Source organism: Triturus cristatus, chromosome 6 (assembly GCF_964204655.1).
Source record: "Triturus cristatus chromosome 6, aTriCri1.1, whole genome shotgun sequence".
In the NCBI taxonomy this organism is placed as follows: domain Eukaryota; kingdom Metazoa; phylum Chordata; class Amphibia; order Caudata; family Salamandridae; genus Triturus; species Triturus cristatus.
Window position 1 is genome coordinate 1,932,396,421 of NC_140589.1, and position 24,713 is coordinate 1,932,421,133.

The 24,713-nt window shown below is 45.3% G+C and overlaps 1 pseudogene; it reads right to left on the reverse strand.

The window, feature by feature from the left end:
• Positions 1-427: 427 nt before the first annotated feature.
• On the reverse strand, positions 428-24,713 carry LOC146822522 (uncharacterized; annotated as a pseudogene).

Consider the following 24,713-nt stretch of genomic DNA (forward strand, 5'->3'; position numbering starts at 1 on the left):
CTTAAAACTCTAAAAACTGTGGGGCTCATTACGATGATGGGTAGACTTGGTCCGCCTGCCACCATAGTGGTGATTGGGACCGGCTGCCAGATATGTGGCGGTCCCACCACTGCAATTAGTATACACCCTTCATACTGGCGGGCGCATCGTTGGCCTTTAACATTGCGGGTGGTGCTGCTGGCTGCAGCACCTTCCGAATGTGAAAGGTGCTTGCACCTTATTTCCTGCACCACTTGGCAGGCACCATGCGGTGCCTGCCACTTGGTGCAAGGAAATGCAGGGGGGTGCCATGGGTATCCCCCAGTGTAGCAACACCCCCCCCCCCAAGGTTGGCCCACAACGATCCCCCAAACCCAATCCCTGCCGGGCCAGCGGTGGCGATCCTCCCGCCATTGTAATGAGCCCCTAAGTCTTATGTGAATTGTCCTTAATCAATGCAGGGTGGCACCTGGCCTCTGTGGGCTTTTGTTGATAGAACATAGTCAAAAGTAAGATCACAACTGATCTGAATAGTTTGCAACGCAACAAATAAAATAACGTATCTCAGCTTTTCATCTCTTTCAAAAGTCTCAAGAACTGGTTTGACATTAAATTTCTTTTTTGATGTCCGCACTAGCTTTCCAGGAGTTTCCAGTAAGGGGTGACATGAGCATGGACTGTTTGTGGCATCCATGCAATACCGTTCCTTCCGATAATTGGTAAAAAAAAAATAAGCTGTTCATTTTTTTTTTAGGCAGCTCATTTAACTTCTGTATTCCTTCTGTTGCAGATATTAGCTCCCCATGAAAATCATCGCAGACCACCTCTCCTTTTTGAAAAATGCGTGATGCAACGGCCTTCCTTCTACCTTCTTCATCAACAACAGAAACTCCACTCCACCGTTGGTGACTCAGACATGAGTTAATTTGTTTATCACCCATTGGTGAAGTGCTTTCTGTCATTGGTTTCCAATTCTGGATTAGCTCTGCAACTTCGGGTACATTCTTTCTCCATTGCATTTTATTATAAAACTTTAGTACACATTTTTCTTTTGGTTGCCTTCGCTGGAACTGTTCTGTGATTGAAAGAAACAAAATAAATTGATATCAGTTTCTAAAATTGTAACTTTTCAATATATTTCAGCATATCTAAATGTTTACTTACTCATTGTTACCTCCTTTCTTAGAAGTTGCTGTTTCAGTCTCCACTTATCATATGCACGCCGCTCGTGATCACCAACCAGGGCAATTCGGTCTTTTTTACCTGGTGGATTCCCATTCAGTGTCACAGGAAACTCTTTTTCAAAATGTATGAATACATCATGATTTTTTTCACCAGGTACTTTGGATGTAGAAGGCCCATTATGCCGTGCCCTTTAAGTACATAAAGACAAAGTTAAGCATTAGTAAATGGTTCTGTGTTATAGAAAGTGAGTATTTTTCATTTTGCATATATGCAAAGTGCATAAAATCTATAACTGTCAGTAGCCTAATACTGAAACAGTAGCTTACAAAATGTATCTGTAAATTAGACCATGCAAAACACATACGATCTACAAGGTGGTCATAATTTATGACAGATGATTGCATACGAAAAACAAAGCAGCACATTCTACGTAGCATACCTTTGCCGTCTCTTATCAAGTGGTTGTCTGCAGTGTATAGAATTATCTTGTTTCAAGCATCTGCAAACAAACACAGATAGTAAGAATGGTTAACAAATGTTCAAAATATGTCTAAATACAATAAATAGTTGCATTAAAAGCATAAGGATAATGAGTAAAGTAACTGTTTTCTAAAAATCAGTGAGATGAAAAACAATGACGTATTCTATTACCACTTCCGTAAGATTCCAGGTTTTTCCCCATGGCTGGAATTGGAAAAAACCTTCTTATAGTCCATAAGGTCCACAAACCCCTTCAAAGTATTAGATCTGAGCTTTATAACAAGTATATTTAGGTCCTGGGTACTCACAAAGTTACTGTGATATCCATTCTGAGCTATTTGGAAAATTAGCAAATTTTGTCAAAAACATTTTTTGACAATTTTTGCTAATTTTCAATATCATCCCTCATGACTGTTTTCAGGTCCCTGTAGCCACCAGGACCCCATAATATATCTCAGGTGATATAACAAGAGTGGCTAGGGCTCATTTCCAGCCTCCAGGTACATGTCTGACTCCTATTTGTGACATTTCAAGGTGTTTGGTGTCAAACTCATTTTTTCCATTATAGGCCATAGAGCTCAGAGTAACATCACATTTCTAGTTCTGGACCCAAGGACCCCATAGTATATCTCAGATGACATACCAAGAGTGTCTAAGACCCATTTCTGGCCTCCAGGGATGACTTTTTGAAGTTTTTTGGTTTAAGGGGGCAAAGTCACTTCTTTCACCCAGCCCAAGGTGCACATAATCGGGTACGATATCAGGTTTTTCCCTTGGCTAGAAGCTGAAAAAAAACTTGAGATAATACCAAAGGTACATAGATCACATGAAAACATCAGATCTGAGCTTTCTAACAAGTATATTTAGGTCCTGGGTACTCACAAAGTGACCGTGATATCCATTCTGAGCTATTTGGAAAATTAGCAAATCTTGTCAAACACTTTTTTTTACAATTTTTGCTAATTTTTGGTATCAACTCATGACAGTTTGTGGGTCCTTGTGGACATCAGGAATCCACATTATACCTCAGGTGATGTACCAGCAATGTCTGAGTCCCAATTCTAGCATCCAGCCACCTGTTTTAGTGATATTTGTCATATTTTTAGGTGTTCAGGGAACAGAGTCACTTCTTCTACAGAAGGCTATGGTGCTGCTCCATGTGCTCCAAGAGGTCAAAAAAATATTTATTACAAAATCATTTACAAAGTATATAGGTACAATTGCAGTGTCTGGAATGCTATATAGGTGCACTTACAGTGTCCTGTGTACCTCCAAAATGAATTTCTAAGACTTTTGAAGTGTACCTGAGGCAAAAAATGTCAAAGACCCAAAACATCAATGATGCATCAAAGTGTTAAAAAATGCTCAAAAATGGATTAAAATGAAAATAATTGAGTGTTACAGTGGCCTAATCACATTATAAACACACAATGAATGAAACAAAATGAATAGTCTCAAAAATAGGTTGGGGGGGGGGGGACAAGGTCACAGTTGTGTCAGAGGTCGTGGAACTCTGAGCTGTGTAAAAGTTCAGCTTAAGGGCCCTCCCCATGGAGGTCAACAATGTTAATCAAAATCATTTAAAAACTATATAGGTGTAATTGCAGCTTTCTGAATGGTATATAAATGCATTTGCACTGTTCTGTGTATTTCCAAAATGAATTTCTAACACTGTTGAAGTCTCCATGAAAGGAAAAAAGACTAAGTCCAAATACATCATTGGTGCATCAAAGTGCTCTAAAACGGTCAAAAGTGGATTGGAATGAAAATAAATGAGTGTTAAAGTGGCCTTAGAGCATTATAAACACACAATGAATGAAACAGAATGAATAGCTTTACAAATAAAGATGAAAATTAGCATTTTCAATTTCAGGGGGACAAGGTCACTTTTGTGTACGAGGTCATGGAACTCAGAGTGGTGTAAAATTTCAGCTTGCCTCCCTTATGGAGGTTAAAATTTGTAATACTTCATAATCATTTTAAAACTATATAGGTGTGATTGCAGTGTTCTGAATAGGTCCCAAATGTATTTTCAGCACTTTTGAATCATCCCTCATCACAAAAATCATCAATTTCCCAACTCATCACCAGTGCTTCAAAGTGTCATAAAATGCTCAAAAATGGTGGAAAATGGGAAAAAAGCATGGAACAGGTGCTTAATAACACCCTAAACAAAATGTATATCTCCATTTAGTTTTAAATCATTTAATAATAGAGTTACTTTTTCATGGACCACTAGTGATGCACACTAAATCTGAGACGCAGCACTGGTGATGCACACCAAACCTGCGATACAACACTGGTGTTGCATGGGAGAAGCTCATTTGTATCACCTTTGCACAACCCTGGGTAGCTGCGGCTTCAAGCAGCAAGGCTTGACAAAGGAACGCAGTGTAACGCATTCAACAGCACCAAACAACCAAGTAAGTCACACACCAATTTATAATACAGTAGACATGGGGCGTTTGTGGCAGCCATGCAGTAAAGACTCCCCAACTCTGTAAAAAGCAAGTCCTCTCTTTTCCAGTTCTTTAATCTGAAGTCCTTCCACTACAGATCTAAGCTCACCATTAGAATCGGACACAATCTCTTCTGTTTGAAATATGCCATTTGCAGTGACTTTCCTTCATCAATAACAGACTCCACTCCCCCATTAACTATGTGTACACGATTTAATGTGTTTATCAGCTGTTTGTTCGTAATGTGATTTCTGTGATGGGCTTCCAGCTCTGGATCATATCCTGTACATCTGCAGCATTCCTTATCTATTTGTTTTTATTTGAAAGCCTTAGTACCCTCTTTTCTGTTGATTGCCTTTGTGGAAAATGTTCTGAGATTTAAAGAAATAAAATTTATTTTTATTTCTAAAAAGTAAACTTGTCAAACCATTTCCCTATATGTTCACTTGTTGTTTCCTAATTTCGTATAAATTGCTGTTTCATTCACTGCTTCTCATATGCTTGACAATCATGAACCCCAGCCACTGTAGTTTGTTCTTCGGTGCTCAGTGGGTTTCCAGTCAATAATAGAAATTATTTTTGAATACTCGTGAGCAAACAAAGCACATTTTTGCTGGACACTTTTGATGCAGGCTGCGCCTTTTGCAGTGCCATTTAAATAAAAAAAAAAGAAATATTGGCACAAGCGTATTACTATAGTGTTGTGTGGTTTAAAGTGAAATGATTTTGAAAGAGCATTCACATGTCTCGTTATTGTAATTATGCTACACGCTTGAACATCTATAGGTGTCAGTCGCCTATTTCTAAAGCAGTAGCTTAAAAATGTATATGTAAATTAAAGAACACAAATGTTTAATTCTTTGTGATCTTTAGTTGCTCATAACTTTAGGACAGATAATTGTATTTAAAAGATTGAGACACGTTACATAGCGTACCTTTAACATCTCTTTAGATGATGCTGCAATATGCATGGCCGGCTCTTGCTTCAAGCCTCTGCCAATGAACACAACCAATAATAATAGTTTGTGATTGTTTGAAATGGTGCTCTGCATACAATATTTACTTGTCATTAAAGTATAAATATTATGGGTATGGTTTTCTAAAGGTCAGATGGCAAAACAATTGTCTCACCTTTTGCTTTCCATGGGTACGTTCATCTAGCAGTTTGGCTGCAGCACAGATATTTTCCAATCCTCATTCAATAATACTTTTCAGCAGTGGGAGTTGAATGTGCCATTTAAATTCACAAAAAGGCTCTTTTTAGCGTCAGTGCTGTCTTCTTTTTTTTTGTGTGCTGTCTCAAACTCGTCTAGCTTCCTGACTCGTAACTGAAGGGATATTGTACCTGTAAGAATTAACATGTGAATCCTGCTGGACATACTGTGAATATTCAAATATTTCTTCAAGGTATCATATGGATCGTGTGCTGATACCGTTGTCAACAGAAGAAACACTACAGCCATGTCTTTGAATATTAAATAACCCTCATCCATTTTAAACTAGTAGATCTAAGAATATAAATTTTAATCACTATTTAATGATACAAAATGTATCAAACGACTGCAGGAAAATGACCTGGGTGTGTCATGATAGGCTGGGGGAGGGGCTTATCATAGAATACACGTACAGAAACTGTCTTGAGACCTGTCATGCTAGTCTTGATCACCTTTGCAGAACCTTGGTTAGCTATGGCTTCAAGCAGCAAGGCTTGACAAAGGAACTTACTATAAAGCATTCAACAGCACCAAACCACAATAGGAGTCACGCACCATGAAAAATCTATAAACAATCAGAATATTTTTAGACACTGAGGAAAATCCACCAGAGTTTTTCGTAGATAGTTTTTTGAAGATATAAATTATTTTAAATGCAACCACAAACAAGCATTCGTCAACGAGTTTAAAACTTTCCAAAGGTTTCCAAAGAGTTAGTTCACCATCTGTAGCCCGGCTTGGGTCAGCAAATCTGGCAGGATGGTGGTCTATGGGTCCAGAAAGGATACTTTGGGCAGTTAACTCATCGCTACAGCATTTTTACATCAAGTTCCAAACTTTTACAGGGCAAGCACCATAGACTATAAGAGTGGTCCTGATGATCCGATTATAGGAGAAAACAAAAGATGCTCAGGAATGCCACAGTTGATGTGCTGTCGACAGGAGTGCATTTGTGGTAAGTTCTTGGTCCATGAGTGGTGTGGGGAGACTTTGGCCAAAGAGGTTGGGGTCCACGAAGTCTTCATGGTTGCAGCAGTTGGCCAGCCAATGCTGGGTGTTAGAAATGGCGATTTCTGGTTGGCTAGGGCTTGCGCCAAAGCCAGGCAGAAACCACCACTCTAGTCAGGGCTGGGGAGTTACACGCCAAAGATAACCCCTGCTCACCCCCTTGGTAGCTTAGCACGAGCAGTCAGGCTTATCCCGGAGGCAATGTGTAAAGCGTTTGCGCGCGCACACAACACCACCACCCAAGGCCCACCACAAAGGAAACTCCACACAAGGTTCTATAAAAATAGCCTTTGTATTATACCAAAACACATTAGATACTATTCACACAATTTACACTGTACCAACTGGCACTGGGCAGAATTTTACAAGGGATTATATGTACAGGGGACAGGGCCACATGGACCACTGTCAGGAATTAGCACTTTTAGAACTTAGCACTTAGAACATAGGATATCAAATTATTGTAGCACAAAATAACACATGTAGCACACAACCAGTAACTACTGGTAACAGGCAAGTACCACCTACGCAACCCTAACCACCTTAGGAGAATGTCACGCAGGGAACCAGGACCTCACTAGCACCACCTGTACTAGGGAGAATAACCACCTAAGTATCACAATACCTGTAGGGGTAGAAACACATTACACATGATGCATCACAACACATTCAGAGGTGTAGGTTGGGAACAATAGCGCAAAACTCACATTAGCCACCACCTGTGGCAGTCCCTAGGCCAACTGGCTTCGTAGGGGCTAGGACGCCCTGTGTCCCAATGTCGGGGGCCTAAACGGACCAGCTGCCCATGAAGTGCTGGGCAGCTGTAGAACAATGGGGGGGCCAACGCCGGAACCTTGCAGGCTCTGGCCAACTGACTGTCCCCTGAGCCCCTCTGGGCTCTAAACACAGGACTGGCCCCTTGGAGCCTCGCTGGGCTCAAACAACAAGAAATGCCCCCCTAGAGCCTCCGTGGCTCTGAACTACAAATATGCCCTGGGGCAACGTTGGAGCCTCGTGGGCTCTAAACAAACAATGCGCCGTCGTTGGAGTCCCTCTGGACTCTGAGCAACAAATAATGCCCCCGGGGTCGGAGTCCCGCTCGGGGGCTCTGGACAGCTACTTCTGGCCTCGGGTGGAGCGCACTAGCGCTCTAGGATACTAACGCCTCTCCGGGGGCGAAGGGGCACTCTCTTCAGTGTTGCCCCCGTCGGAGCAGCCTGCAACTGCGGCGCCACTGTGGGGGACAGGGGGCAGAGACTACTACCATGTGGAGTCCCGCTTACCTGGGACTCCCGCGTTGTCTCCGCCTGGTCTCACCGGCGTCTTCCCCGCTGCCGGTCTCCTCAGCCTGCAGTTCTCTTGGGGAGCCTCCGAGGCTCGAGGCACACCGGACTCTTCGGGGGCAGTACGACGGCCACAAGAGAGCTCCAGCTCCTCGGGGGCTCTCTCCTTCGGGACGGCCTTTTCGCTGTGGCTACCGGAGCGCGGGGTGGGCTCCCATCGACTTCCGTTTCGGGACGAGGCCCCGCCCACGTCCTAACAAGAACTGCCTGACTTCCTGGATGCCACGGCGGTGATTTCAGTACGGCAGCAATGAGGGTATAAGAGTTGGCAGAAACAGCTTGACACAGGCGTGGTAGTCTTATGATTGTTTAATGGGGAATAGTCAAAGGTCTCGGTGTAACAATAAAGAAATGTCAAAGTCGGGCATCAAAAGAACCCATAACGAAAGGGGGTGAGTCATGTTCTTCTTCCTCCAGGGGGATAGGTTCTCCCTCTTTGAAGATGCTCGCCTTGTCCCCTCGACCAGGAATCACTCGTCCGACGTTGTTATGAGGGTAGAACAGAAATAGAAAGGAGACCGATTAGGAATATACAGGTCTTGTTTTGCTTAAGGGCAAGGGAGTGCGGGATGTCACCATCTATCGATTCTTGTTTCGTGCGCAGAGGTCAGGATTCCCTACCGGGCAGCCCCACTCCTCCTTCGGCTCTATGATGGACCCGGCTCCCGGTACCCAGCAAACGCTGCCGTACCTGTTCGAGCCACCGTCCTCCGGGACCGTGGCAGGGCGCTTCGCGGGATTGTTGGCCTCCAGGCTCCTCTGTACTCTCGTCCTCCGGGGTCCTCGACACCACTGGATTCTTCGCGTCCTCGTCTCCTCTCCTCTCCGTTGTTCGTCTCGGCGTTCTCCTTCCTCCTTCCCGCTGTTGACTACCTTTTCCGTGGCGGCCGGTCTTTTTACGTCAGATGACGCGATGGTGCTCCACCCCCGGGGGCGGAGTCCGTAGTCTTCCGTCTGTTCCTGAAAGGGCCAGTACCCGGAAGGGGGGGAACTCTGATGATGCCGTCCAAAGCGTGGCAGGGTCCGGCGACTGAAAGGTGGAAACATCGGTGAGTGGGGGAGGAGAAGGTAACATCGGTGTCTCAGAACCCGGACCCTGACAGAGGGGTAGGCTCCCTCTTCTTTAAACATACGAGCGGGGTGGGCACCCGTTATGGGCGGCAATGTCCCTGGCAGGGTGGGCACCTGCCAGGGGGGCTTCAGGATCTGCCAAGAATGGGGCAAAGGCCGGGTGGGCACCGGCTTTCAGAAATAAAGTGCTCCTGGCGCTAAGGGTAAAGGTGAAAGCGCTCTCTGCGCTGAAGGCAAGTCCAGCGCTTCCAGGCGCTGGAGGCTTCAGCAAAGCACCAAGTAAAGTGCTCCTCGACACTGGGGTCCCAAATAAAGCGCTCCTAGCGCTATAAGTCAAATAAAAGCACTTCCAGGCGCTTTAGGGGAGAATATAAAAGTCCAGCAAAGTTCTCCTCTGTATGCAGCAAGGCAGGGGGGGGGGGGGGCAAGGCTGGACCTAGAGCCAGCTTACTGGGCCTCCAGGCAGGGAGGTAGTCCAAGTGGCAGTCCTCTGGTCCAGCAACAGCAGCAGCCCCCCTCAGGCAGGATCCTGGAAGAGAACACATTCATGGGGTCACAGCCCCTTTTTATACATAGCTTTCCTTTGTCTCAAGATGCAGGGAAGGGGCGAACCAGTAACAACTGGTTCCTGAGCACTTTGTTTTGCTCAGCCCCTCTCCCTATTCACAGGACAGGCAAGGGTCATCAGTCGCACCACAGGGGGCGGAGCCAGCATTGTGTGGGGAAAGCCCAGCCCTATTCAGGTCCTAGGTGTACTCCTCCCACCCATCTGGCTGCTGATCTTCCTATTCACCACTGGGTGACTCCTCCTGACTCTGGGGATTTCCTAGCCCGTCACATGACTTCAGCCAGCCAATCACGCGACAGGCAGTCACTGCACATTTATGCCAGCGTCTAGAAGTGGTGCTTCCACACTAGCTACATGGACACCGCACACATCATCGCGCAGCATTTAATCACACGAGTCCGCACATACCAAACTCGCACCTGCACTCCCCACGCATCAGGAACTACCAGGGACACATGCATTCCCCCATGTATTCCTATGGGAGGGCAGGCGTATCTCACCACATGCACCCAGAGTGCGCACGCACTTTACTCTGGGACACAGGGAAAGTGCGCAGAAACCAAAAATCACTACCACCAGGGCACCAGTAAAAGCAAAAAGTTTAGGGGTGAACCTGCCAGAAGGGCCAAGTCCAACACTGGGCTACTGGTCTCCTTGTACCATGGTCAGGGCAAAGTCCTTTGGCAGGTACTAGTATCCCTCTTGGGGGATGAATCCAGATTGACAGCTCTTCCAGCTTGAGTGCAACTTTTGGTCATTGTGGATTGGTCACTTTGTGTGCCCGGCAGCAGGTAGTGGCAAAACATCTGTGGTGACTACCAACTTGCCTGTTTCAGTTTCTTTAACTCAAGTCCCTGGAGCTGGTTCCAGGGGATCAGCCGACTGATCCTTGGAGTCACTGTTATGGTTTTGAGGCCCAGGAATCCACTTTTGCCTGGGTCAGGAGCTGCAGGCACAGTCCAAACCTGACTAGCGCAAACTGCAGCAGGTGTAGTCCTTCCAACAGTGCAGCCTCTCCTTGTGCAGTTTTAAGGGCAGCAGGCCGGTCCTTCTTTGGTCCTTTCTTCGAATCCAGAGTAATCTGATGTGCAGGGTGCCATAATTATCTCAGGAAAATGCCTGGAACGTACTGTCGTCATTAGCCAATGGGCTCCTGGGTCCCCTTCCCTTCTGGTGACATGTCTCCTGCAGTGTGTGGAATCTGGCTATCTTAGGGTACACTATTCAAGCCACTCTCAAAATGTTGTGGCCCGTCATTAGCTTGGTAGCCTACCCTAGAGCTGAGGCTACTTTTGGGGATGGGTATTCCCTCTCTGTCCCTGTCTAAAACTTGTCTGCTTGAACAAAAGGCATCCTTCTGTGTTGTCACAGGTGACCTTCATACGTGACTTCCCCTATGCAGCTCGCTTTTTGGGCTAACACTACGAGTGGCATTCCTGGGCGAGGAGTTAACACCTCACTCTGCAGCAACTGCCTTTTGTCCCTTAGCCTTGGAGTCATTCACACATCTCAGACTCTGCACACACCTTTCCCCTCCTGAGGCGGAAGCCGGGAGGTCTCCTGCTTTTCTTTCAATTTTAAACTAATTTTCGTGATTTTACTCGTTTTTTCACCTGTGCTTGCTAATTGTATTTTCTAGCCTGCAGCAGTGTGTAGAGACCCCCCAGCGCTCAGCAGCGCTTAAAAACTCTTTTTTCCCCCCTCCCTGCAGCTCCGGTCCCACCCTCGGCTGAGTGTTGATGCCGAGGGGTGGACGCCGGTTTTGGCGGCCATCTTTGTTTGGGCTGGGTTGGGGAGGCCATAGACAAGGACTATAAAAACAGGCACTTACGGCTCCGCGCAGCGGACGCGACCAGCGGATGCGCCGGACCTGCGCCGGAGTCGTGCTAGAGTCCTGCCCGTCTGCGCCCGTCAGCGTCCCGGAAGCGTCTGGCGTGGCTGGTACCTCTGGCCCCTATGCTCTCCTACTCCGCTCAGGAGCTATACTCTTTGCGTAACTGGAATGCGTCGTGTTACACGGTTTTTCCTGGCCGATATAAGGGTAAACATACGTGCCCTGCCTGCCATTGGCACCCTGTTCGCTCCTTCCCTTCCCCTATCCCTGCTAAGGAGTGTAGCATCAAACACCTTTGTGTACTCCTCAATACGAGGTCGTTGCACCGACACACTCAAGAGATTTTTGATCTCCTCTCAACGACCAGTCCTACCTGTCTGATGCTTACTGAAACATGGCTGAATGATTCCCCCCACCCGGACATTGTGGCAGCCATCCCCACGGACTATACCATCCATCGACAGGACAGAGACAAGGGTAGGGGAGGAGGAGTTGCCTTGGTTGTTAAAAAATCTTTTCCGTGCACGGTCACGCATACTCACACCATCGCAGGGGCGGACTCTTTAGCCTTTACGATCTCCCTATCGCCGCAACAAGCGCTGAAGGGTCTGATTGTTTACAGACCCCCGGGCCCAGTGGGATCCTTTTTTGATGATCTCCAGCAGGCCATGTCGATCCTTGTCCTTAGATCGGAGCTGTGCCTACTGGCGGGAGATTTTAATTTCCATTTGGACGACCATAATGACCAGGACGCCATCAAATTGCTGGATATTGCATCCACTCTAGGCCTTTCCCCCTATCTTTCTGGTCCGACCCACAACAAAGGCCACACACTCGATCAGGTGTTTTCCACCACACCTATCATGGCTGTAACTCTTCTGCCAGTCGTCTGGTCTGATCATTATCTTGCCCACTTTGAAATACTTTCTACTGTGACCTCTCCGGCCAGTGTCATGAGGCAGCAGGGCAGCAGCTATAGGGCATTCCACCGGGTGACCCCAGACATGCTAACGCATGCCCTGGCAGATCACCCTGTTTCCTGTACTGGCGACCTGGAGAAAGATCTGGAGAGCCTACAATCCTGGCTTCTTGCCAGACTAAATGAGCTCACTCCCTCACAGCCACCCAGATCTGCTGCCCGGCGGGTCTCTGCCCCCTGGTTTACGGAGGATTTAGCCCACGCTCGTAGGCAATGTAAAGCTGCTGAGCGGGCGTGGAGAGTCCAGTATGAGCCTGAAGCCAAACAACGCTATAAAATCATGATGAAGTCCTACCACGATCTTATTTTACAGGGCAAGAAATGTTACTTCGCTAAAAGGATTGAAGACGCAGCTAACTCCTGTAAGGAGATTTTTTCTATTGTACGTGAATTTACCAGCCCCCGGACAACCTCTACTCAGGGTGCCCCGGTGGAGACCTGGGCTAACACTATTGCCAATTTCTTCACCACCAAAATCAGGCTAATTCAGGATTCTTTCCCGTCGAGAGCGTTAGATGATTTATCTACGATGCCGACGGAGACAGTCTTCCTGTCTCCTCCTGGCCCAGCTTTGCTAGACTTTCCTCCCCTTCCGGTTGCCGCATCCTTAGCCTTGATGAGGAACCTTAAATCAGGCTCACCATTAGATCCGTGTCCAGCAAAATTCTTAGCGAAAATGGCAGATGTCATTAATCCCATAGCTAATCCTATCCTCAATTTATCCCTGAGTCAGGGTTTTCTGCCCCAGGCCTGGAAGCAAGCCATGGTCATCCCCCTGATCAAGAAGCCCAATCTTGATCCAGAGGCGCCTTCTAATTATAGGCCAATCTCGCTCCTTCCAGCACTGACCAAGATCCTGGAGAAACACGTGCACAGCGTGCTTTCTAACTTCCTGGAGTCTAATGAGTTACTTCATGAATCCCAATCGGGCTTTCGTTCCAACTTAAGCACCGAGACGGCGCTCCTGGAAGTCTCGGAGATCGTGAAGGAGGTGCTGGACACAGGAGGCAGGGTGATGTTAGTCATGTTAGACCTGTCGGTGGCGTTTGACACCGTCCCCCACGAGGATCTCCTCACTAGACTTCATAACATCGGTCTAGGGGGGACGGTGCTCAACTGGTTTCGTTCCTTTCTGGCCAACCGCCGGCAGACGGTCTGGGTCCCACCCGGGTCCGCCGAGATGCCGCCATTGGGAGTCGGAGTGCCTCAGGGCTCTGTACTGAGCCCCACTCTATTTAACATCCTTATGACCCCTCTGGCGACACTGGCGGAGTCCTACGGGGCCCGGATCGTCTCTTATGCTGACGACACCCAGCTTCTATTCACCTGTCGTAAGAGCGAAGAGTTCGATGGAGAAAGGATCTGCGAGTGCCTTGGGGCTGTCTTTAGCTGGTTTTCACACAACAGCCTCAAATGCAACTCGGACAAATCCGAAATACTATTCTTCGGATGCCCATCAGAACCAGATTGGCAGGGATGGTGGCCTGCTGACATGTTCCCTCCCACTCAGTCCTCTAAGTGGGCTAAGAACCTGGGGGTTAAAATTGACAACGAGCTTTCGCTCAAATCCCAGGTTTCCACTCTTACGGGAACATGCTTTGGGATACTCAGAATGTTGCGCAAGTTCTTTCCCCTTCTCTCGGAGGAACATCGGAGGATTACTGTTCAGGCACTCATAGGGTCCAGATTGGACTATGCAAATGTCCTATATCTGGGTCTGCCTGAATACCTCCTCCAGCGTTTGCAGGTTACTCAGAACGCTGCTGCTCGTGCAATTTTTGGCCTGCACCGTCGCACCAGTGCCTCCAATCTCCTCGTATCCCTTCACTGGCTTCCGGTGCGGAAGAGGATACTTTTCAAGGCCATGACTCTCGCCCATAAGGCCTTGCATGGCAATGGTGCCAAATATCTTCAGAGGAGGCTGGACTTCTATCGGCCTGTACGATCCCTCAGGTCAGAAGCTTTGGCTCGGGTGCCACGCATCAAAAGGGCTCGGCTAGGCGGCCGGTCCTTTAGCTTTCTTGCTCCGCAGCTATGGAATTCCTTACCGGTGTCCTTGCGAAACACCGCTAACCTGCTTGCCTTCAGAAAAGACTTAAAAACCTGGCTGTTCACTGGATAATCTGCCCCCTCTTTAGGCCCCTGCTCTTTTTACTATTATGTTTTCCAGCTCTTTCTTTGGTCTGGAGCACAAAAGCGCCGGGACACTCCTTTGGAGTAGCCGTTGCGCTATAAAAGTCCCATTTAACATAACATAACATAACATCTCTCCAGGCAGGCAGAAAGTTGTCTGGCGCCTTTCTGAGGCCACTGGACTAGCTGGGCAAAGAGTGGCAACTTGCTAAAAGTTGCAAAACCTTAAATATGACAGTACCCTCAACCTGGGCATGAGTTCAAGTTCAACACACAAGTTAAAGGGTAGGAGGAAAAACGCCTTACTTTGACCTCCTATAAACACTTAAACACATCTAGAAGGGGGGCTTTGCATTTGAAGCTGCTGTGATCTAGGGGTGACAAAACACACCGGGGTGTTAAAACTGCCCTCATCCACAGAAATCTGTGGCATGCTTCATCATAGGGCTGCTAACACACAGACCAGACCAAAGCTGGAGGTGGAGCAATAGGGGAGGGGAAGACAATACAATACATAAAGAAACAGTGTGGGATCAAGTGTAAATGATGCAGAGAAACAATTTAAAATGGACCAAGGGAATTCCAAATGTATACTTTAATAATGGATTCTCTGATCAGAGTAAAAGGTCATTAATGGACCCATTGATGATGGTATGATAGGCTATGATGAACCCACTACACCTCCACTCTACAAACTTTCGACATGCTTCATCCAGCTACCGTAATTACCCTGGCTTTCATCAGGACTAACAAAGATCCCATAGGTACTACCCCTACCGCCTCACTTCTATGGTAGAGTGTAGACACACGAATGAGTGAATACTCTGACAAAATCAAAGAGTAACTTGCTCTCCGTGGGATACCTGTAATAAAATCAACAAAACCTATATCAAACATACAGTGCCCTCTGTGAAAAAAATGTCAAAGGTGGTTTTGACCAACCCGATCAAAACAGCGATTCCAATTGGCGTCACAATATTAAAAAGACCACTAGTGCGAGTTGTAAGGCCTTGTGCCCCATTTGATGAGGATAGACTTCCCATTTGAGTGCTCAATACACACTTGTTCCTTACATTAATAGTACCCAAAGAAGGCATCTGTGCTAAACGAAAGACAGTCATTAATTCGGCAAATCTTACTGAGTTTATTAAAATCAATGCTTGAACTGGCAGGGGAGCGAGGACAGCTCCATATAGTCACACACTTTTGGGATACGGAGATAAAAGAGGAGGAAATCCAATAGTTAACTATGTAATGAGTAGAAAAATTGGACCTGCCTCGGGGCCGACGCGGTAGTGTGCTCTGCTAAACCTAATCCCCGAGTAGGCATAGGGACTTGGTGTACCTTCTGTAGCGATAGCACAAAGTGCTTCCTCCACCCTCGGGGCGGCATTGGAGAGAAAGACTTACTTGATAGACGTGCGCAACCGGTGGTTCGTTAGAGGCAGAGAGAAAGTTGCAGCGCTGACCACCTATCCCATATTGGGTGTAGGTTGTGTCTTGGTGCAGGTGCGTTTATGAAGGTGCAGGTGCGTGTATCAAGCTCATGGAAAAGTAGATCTCATGCATGACACCATCAAAATAGATAATGTGCGCGTGCAGTGCCTGTCCGGTGTGCCCATATTACAAATATTCCTCATACCTGGTGTATGTTTGCTAGTAACTACCTTGGTGGGAAAAACATGCTATAATAAGTATATGCTAAAATAACGTGTGTGCAGCAACCAGATTATAATTGTAGTGACCAAAAACAAGAAATGATTGGTCCCTAGACTGGTACCGGCTTGTGCTGCATCTATAGGGTAGTGTCTGTCTACACATACAGTGGCCAATACTGAGTACATGTATGCTCCAAGAGGAAACAAAGTCCCAAGCAAAAAATAACTCAAATGTGGTCCAGACGGGTGAAATGACTGGGAGGGACAGGGGGCCGTATCTGACTCCACATAAATGAGGTGATCCCAGATCCCTCTGCATATGTGTATTGGATGTCATAAATAGTCCCCAACGTTCAAGGCTGGTCAGGGAGGGAAACCGGTGGCCCGAAGGTGTCTCATAAGTTATTCAGTGCATTCCAAGGAATGTCATCGTTCAGGCCCTCAATGTTGCTCTAAACCCCATTTATCCAGTTTTGCTCCCTAATGAAGTGTTTTCTGGGTTACGGGCAGTGGCTGTGATATTGGGCTCAAGTGTTTAAAAATAGAGAGAGACCCCTTGTGAGATTCAAGGGAATAGGGTACTCTTCCAAGTAACAACTAGCAGTCCCTTGAACACAAATATATTAAAGCAATGTAGATTTACAAAGATAGTCACTCAATGGTTCAATGGTTAGAGCGGCAGACCCTGAAGCAGAGTTCTGGCCAGGGACCAGGGTTCGATTCCCGCCTTGGCGGGGCTCGGGCTCAATTTCCTCGGACCTGTCTATTCTCGCCTCGGTGCCTATTCTAATCACGGGCCCCACGCTGCAACTCTGGGCAATAGCTTGCTTAGCCTCCACACCGGCCCCAACAGCGCTAAGGATGCCTGGCTTCACCCTGGGGGTGCCCAGGAGTGGACACTTCACAGGGAAAGCCAGGAGGGGTTCCACAGCGGTATGAGTATCAGCGCCAGGAAACCGCAAAGGCGACACTGCAAGGTGTCCGTCTGGTGACAGTGCGCTCTATAAGTACCTTGACATTTACATTTACATTTACACACAATCAAATTAAAAAGGCCACGTACATTTATTTTATAAGAAACATGTATTTCATCACATTTAAAAACATCACTTGATATTGATTTCCTGTTCTAATCAACACCCTGAGTCTAATCACATACAACATATAATGACTCGCAAATACAAAAAAAGCCTAAGACAAAATTGCAAATTTACCATAAACAAGTCAAATGATAAAATACACAACCCTATTATGAGCCCGCATAACAGAGAGAATACAACATGAAGAAGACACTACACTTTGTCATAAACTATACATCCAATCTAAGACAGCTCTGGGGATTAAACACTTGTGAGATCTTAAACCATTTATCCTATCAAGTGGATATCCGTTTCTTTGGATTGTATTTGTTCTATGCGTCGACGTGTTTCGATGGGCTAAATTTATGCCGCTATCTTTGTCAAGACCAGTAATCGATGTTTTTCTCTCGTTCAGTGTTGATTTATAAATTTCCGCTAAGAAAGAAAAAGATTTATAATTATATTTAGATGGGTTATCACCTACATCTATTTCATAACTGTTTCTAATGAGCTATGCCCTGTCCAGACTGGCCCTAATCCTCATATCATTATATCTGGAAAACTCCATGTTCAAGAATTTTTGAGGTACTATCACTTTCACTCGTAGCACTTAAGGCATTATGTTACTTATGTTCATATTTATACTACATGTTCATATTTTTGCGGTCTACATTCATTGAATATTCTCACCTGAGTATATTTTACTCTTTGTTCCTTATTGATACAGCCCACTGCGGATGATTGGGCGACACTTCTTGTGTAACGGGAATTAATGGTCCACCTTCCTTCTTCACCTATATGCAATCTGTAAAGCATATAAATTACCTCATGTCCATTCTTTTTCATGTTAACTCAACTACACTGCCTCACTCAATACCTATAGATTGTATAGTTCGGGTATGATTTACATTCTTACCGTTAGGCTTGTGTAATACAGATACGGCTTGTCAGGGAAATCGGGCACTGTTCTTTATCTGTTCAATTGGCCCAGCTACTGTTGTCCGTTTATCGTGATCTATAATACATACATATTATGGTCATATCCCTGTTATGTACGACCTCCTCCATTCCTATCGTTTGCCCTTTGTTGTATGAAGTTTTTTCCTACCTTTTTCGTGGCGTTTATACTATGGCCCGCATGTCGTTCCTTTTCTTCCAATTTAAAGCAGGTACACTTGAGACCTGTTCGAGGACCGGCAATGAATGGAGCGTCCTCCCTGTTTGACAATTCCCCTATTCTGAGATGAAAAAAACGGTTTTGAAATTAATATTGGGGAAATTTTAGGAGTGTGCCCCCTACAAACTTTTTATCCCATTACAGCGAAAAACGACTGATTTCACTGTTAGGTTTTCCTCCTCGTTAATCTTACCTTGGAGATACAGGTTCTGTCGTCCATGCGGGGATAATTCCTAGATGCGGTTTGTAATTACCGCTATTACCTCCCGATGTCCTCTATTTGTTTTAACAAACTCCCTTTCTGATTGGTTACCTTCATCTTGTGACTTATCATGGGCCAATCCCCTTGTCTCATTCATGTAGCTTGTAGTTATTACATGTTATCTGCCTGCTCATACGCAGATGCAAACATGATGTATTCTGATTTTAAAGTAGAACCCCGTTCATTGGTTCTCATATACCCACATCCATCTAGTGGTTTTGTTTTCCTCGTCTTTTTTTTGGAAATGATTTCAATTAAAACTTTACGAGTTTGTTCCACAACTCAGGTTAATACAAGAAAAAAACTAATTTTGTTCGTTTTTGTCTCTATTGCGTCTATTTTTGTTTTTTTGTTGTTTTGTTGTTTCCTCACTACCTTAAATAGTAATATGTGTCTGCTCACCCTCCATATAGCCTTTATGTACTTAAGGAATGTGGGTAATACGTTTTACGCATTACCCGACAACGTCCGCCACATTTTATTATCTATAGAGAGGAAAGGCAAACCACCCCTTACCTCTAGTAGTTTATCCTGACAACATTTTATACACACTATGTTTGTGGAAAAGGATATATATATATCCTAACCACCCTGTTCTAACAAGTGTCCCTGTTTAGTCGAGATCTTGCTAACCGAAATTGCGATGGCATAAATATTCTCAATTATCACAAACTCAGGTATTAACCGGATTGAATATGAAAACCTCACAACTACAGATATATGGGACCATTCCTTACACCGACTACTAAGGTCTGAAGGTTGCAAATAAATACCCAGGCGATGTCACAGAGCCAATATTACAGTTGGAACTATCTGCAACCCAATAGAGCAAAGGCTCTCTCCAATGTCTCTTATCTTGTAATGATGCTCATCCAATCTTCTTTGGAATTAAGGCCCCTATCTACTGTGTTCAAATAACACATGAACCACTGTTCACGTTGTTTTCTTCGGGTATTAGAGTCCCCTCCTCTCCTGTTGACTGTGATTTTTTCTAAGATGAACCATTTGAATTCATTGCAATCGTGTTTGAATTTCCCATAATGGTCTGTAAGTGGAGCCTTATCTTTCATATTCCTAATAGCAGACCTGTGTTCAGACAGGCGGGTGCGAAGTTCTCTGCCTGTCTCGCCTACATAGCCCAATCCACACGGGCAGATGAGGAGATAGACAACATTTCTGCTACGGCAGTTAAGTGTTTTTGCCCATATGTTCTTCTGGTTATATGTGATACTTTTAGCTTCCAAACACTGTGCACAAGTCGAACAAGAGCCACATTTGTAGTTCCCTTTGGCTTTTTCACCTGCCAGTGTGGTTTGGGTGTCATGATTCTGTTTGTAAGTCTTCACCAGGGATTTACGGATAGTTTTATTCCGTCTAAATTAAAAAAGGGGTTTTTCTAATCTACTTTCTGCTTCATAGTTGAGAATTTTCCAATTTCTGTTAACTATGTTCTTAATTCTATTGCTTATATTGGAAAATTGTGAAACAAAGACAATTCTACCACTCGATATGTCTTTTTTGTTTTTGTTTTTGTTGGTCTCTAATAGACATTCTCGGTTGTAGAACCTCGCCCTTTTTAAGGAATGCTTTATTAGTTTCCTTGGATATCCTCTTGCTTTTAATTTATTTGTTAGGATTTCCGCATGGCGGTAGAAGTCATCCAAGGTCGTGCAGTTGCGTCTCAATCTTAGAAATTCACCAAAGGGGATGTTATCTTTTTGGGAACGAGGGTGATTGCTATCATATGTGAGTAAGGTGTTCTTATCAGTGAGCTTTGTAAAAAGCTCCATCTGTAACGAGTTAGCCACATTTTTAATTTTGATGTCCAGAAAATCTACATACGAGTTGCTGTAATTCGCTGTAAATTTAAGATTTTGATCACCTAAATTGATCCAGTCTAGAAAAGATTCTAACTCATGGCTGTCACCGTTCCAGATAAAAATAATATTGTCTATGAAGCGGTACCATCCCTGTACATTCTCAAAATATGGAGCCATCTCGTTGAAGATGTGTTTCTGTTCGAAATTGCTGACATAGAGGCATGCCAGACTGGGAGCACAGGTAGCCCCCATGCTGGTCCCTTTCACCTGTATGTAGGCATCATTTTTGAATAAAAAAATATTATTCTTGAGAACCATTTCTATACAAGAAACTATAAAGTTTTTATTAGCCCCTTCCAAGTTTTCTTTCTCAAGGGTATCGGCCACCACCCTGATGGTGTCATTTTGGGGGATATTTGTATATAATGCTTCAATGTCTAGGGTGACCAAAAGTTGGGTCACCCCATTGAAGCTCTGCCCTTCAAAAATAGAAATCGCATGGGCTGTGTCTTTGATATAAGACCTCTGTTTCTGTACTATCGGTTTTAGGAAATGGTCAACATATCTGCTTAAGGGTTCCAACATCGAGCCTATACTACTGACTATAGGCCTCATCGGGGGGTTGTTTATACTTTTATGGATTTTCGGTAGACCGTAAATGGCCGGTGTTATTGGATGCGCATTCAATAGAAATTTATACTCATTTTCGCAAATCCATCCCTCGTCTAGTCCCTGTTTAAGAAGAGAAGCCACTTCTGGACTGTCCATAAAATTCTCAGCCATGTTTTTTCACTCCTTGTAGTGAGTTGTCAGGTGGGTAGTTGTCCTTTGTCATCTGACAGTGGATCTGAGTTCCATTATCCTGACTTTTACCCTGCGGGTGGTCATCCAGATGTAGATAAGGCCGCATGGGCATTTGAGCATGTACGACATTGGTCGTGCTGCAGTTGGTATGCTTTTGTTGTTCCCATGGGTAATTAAGACCAATGTCCACAGTCTGTGTTTGCAGTCAGGTGACAAATGTTGCATGTCCCACACCTCGTGTGCCCTGTCACTAGCGGGAGACCCCATGCATTCTTCTGGCCCAGGACTGCGACATACCTTGCTGATGTATTCCTAGGTCTGGTATGAACCAGTAAATCCCTTATGTTCTGGCTCCTTTTCAAAGAACATATACAATAAGGAGCAATAGAGGGTTCTACAAATCAGACCGCCCTCCACACAAAATCAAATAAAGACCTGATCTGCTGCTGGACTAGCAATTTCAAAAAAACAAACTTGGCTGCTATACTGATAAAATAGCGTCTGAGATGTGTAAAGCGCATGGCTGTAACAGTAAAGAGACGTCCCAGCGCTGAGAAGCAGGGAAAGATATATATATATAAAAGTTACAGGAACAGTCATATCTTTACTGCCTTTACAAATATCAGAAGATTAGAAATCCTCCTGATAGAGAGGCAGTGAGTTCCATAAAGTAGGAGCCAACACTTTGAAGGAACGTCCTCCAGTTTTGGCTCTACGGAAGCGAGGCACATACATCAAATTAAGGTCTGCATAGCGTAGAGCATGAGATGGGACATCTTGGTAGCCTAAATTATTGAGGATAACCGGGTCGAAGCCCGTCAGAACTTCATGAGTAACAAAGTGCTTTGTACTTAACTCTCTGATCCACGGGGAGCCAGTGGAGTTGACGCACTACACCTGACACTGGACTATACTTAGGTAGAGCAAGTACCATGTGAGCTGCCGCATTCATAGTGTGTTGAAGCCTATTTATCACAGACTTATTAGCCCCTAACAGGAGGCTGTTACAATAGTCTAACCTAGACAGGATTGTGGCTTGAACAACTAGCTGGCGTGTTCGAGGGACAAACCGACCCAAAATGGGTTTGAGTCCGTGCAGAATTCTGAAACCGGTCCTTGCCACAGATTTTAGCATTTTCCTCAAAAGAGAGCAGTATCCAACCTTACGCTGAGATTTTTCACCATGTTTTTGGGCATGGGGGGGATTGCCCAATATAGACAGCCACCAGTTGTTGCCCCACCGATGTGAGTCTCTGCCGAGAAATAGAAATTCTGTTTTGGGTGAATTGAGTTGGAGACCATTTCCCTCCATCCACCCATCTATAACTGCCAAATCTTCCTGAAATGTAGTCCTGTCTTGACTGGAGTCTTTAGTACAGGAAAAAATTAGTTACGTATCGTCCGCATAGGTTGCTGGTATTGGCTATCAAGGCCAGCGGAGAAACATAAATGTTAAACAATGTTGGGCTCAAAGCCGACCCCTGTGGGACTCCATAATGCACATGGTGCGTCAAAGAATGAAATGGAGGGGCAATGACCTGAAATGACTTGTCACCCAAAAAGGAGGAGAGCCAGTCGAGGGCATGGCCTTCAATACCAATCTCAAGCAGCCGATGGAGCAAAATACTGTGTGAGACTGTATAGATGGCCGCGCCAAGGTCAAGCAGGATGAGTGCTATTCCAAATAGACCCACTTTTCTTAAATCTGTACAGCAATACCCTATCTCCCCTACTTGTATCCCCTACTACAAGTGCCCAAATGAAAAAAATGTGTGGTCTGAAAGTACTTCACGTAAGCACAACCTCAGGAGCTGCTGGTAGGTACTCACCAGTATGCTCACATCTTCATCGGTATCTTTCAAGACCAAAAATGAAATGTGTGAAGAATAGTGTAAAGCAAGAATACTCTAATAGTGTGTGAACAGAATAGACTGCACACGTAAATCGTGCTACCTTATTATGACCCCATAGTGCAGAGCAAAGGAAAAGAAAAAATACGTATGTTTCGCTTCTCAAAGCTAAAAAGGAGCGGGAACTGACGAGACTGCCAACTTTAATCAATGCAGTGGACCTACTCCAATTAAAAATGGCACAATGTTGCAAACCACTTCCATTTAAGGAAGGCCAACATGTTTCATTGCCTACGAAACTTACGGCAATTTCGTCAGGGCTCGGGGTCAGTCGTCAACACATTAGTATTCCTTTTTTGATCCTGGGGAGATAGACAAACATTCAAGACATAACACATGCCACATGGTTAGGACATCACAACATAATTAAAACAATACCACGCATTTGGTGTATCAGTTAAAAATTGTTTAGAGGCCATAAATATTTACCAGGTGGTTGCTCTCAATGCGCATGATTTCTGCAATATGTATTTCACACTGCCCTGGCGTGTATTCACGGTTGCTTCTTGTCAACCTGCAATATTCATGATGTCAGATGCGGTATATTCCAACAATTTTACTCTATAGTTCCAAGTCTCTCAAGCATATATGTACGGAGCTACGAACTCCTGTAAGTAGAGCCACACACTTCACATGTCCTTAGCTTGCTTGCGTCTAAGGGAACCACCCACAAAGGATGGGGCAATTCTTTTGCTCGTACCGACCTGCACTTGTTACTGCAACAAAGTGGTTACGTATTCTAACTTCGTTCCGGTTCTATCCGCAACACCAAACTCCCATAGTTTCGCTATGGCACTGTGTTCCACCCTCTCATAGGTAAGCCGTATTGGATTCCATCTCATATTACAATGCTCATTCAAACCGCCCACACACTTACCAGAGACGCAGGAACTGTCCCACCGGAAGGCTAACCCTCAATGACTTAGGGTGGAAGCTCTCAAAGAGGAGGAGACTTCCTGTCTGTGGAACACTCTAGTTTGTAGGCGTCCTTCGCTGGGGAAAATCACCAAGTCAAAAAAGGGGAAGCTCCCTGTAGTGATGGTAAATGTAAAGGGAGGTTCCTGTTGTTCAACCACTCCAAGAAGTCTTGTATGGACTTTGCATTCCTCTCCAAGATCAAAAGGACGTCATCAATGTAGCTCCTCCACACCTTGATGTTTCTCCAGGAACTAGCGGTGGTGAAGACGTATTGGTCTTCATAAGCCGCTACATAGCCCCACAAGACTTGGGGCAAACATGCTCCCCCTGGAAGCCCCATGCGTTTGGAGATGGTATGTGCCCTGGAATGTAAAAAAGTTTCGCAGTGCTATCTCTGCCAAGGTGTAAAATGAATGGTCTCTGGGTGTAGAATTCCCAGTCGAGGGTAAAAAGCATCTCCTCCACCACGCGTAGTCTCTCTCTTTTGGGGTATGTTCACGTACCGTGACTCTACGTCTAAAACCACCAGGAACTCTTTCTCTGGATCAAAAATCAGGTCCTTCAATAGGTGCAGTACATCGGTGGTGTGCTTAAGGTAGGCTGTGCTGCTTTGTACCAATGGCTTCAGGAAGAAATCAGAATTGTGAGAGGGGTTCCAATAGCCACCTATGCCTGATACTATGGGTCTTCCTGGCGGAGGTCTTGTCTGTTTGTGCACCTTGGGAAGGGTGTAGAAGTATGGCGTCACCGTATCTTCTTGGCACAAGAAACTCCCTTCTTTTTCAGTGATCCATCCGTTATTCACCGCTTCCTCTACCATGGAGGCTATCAT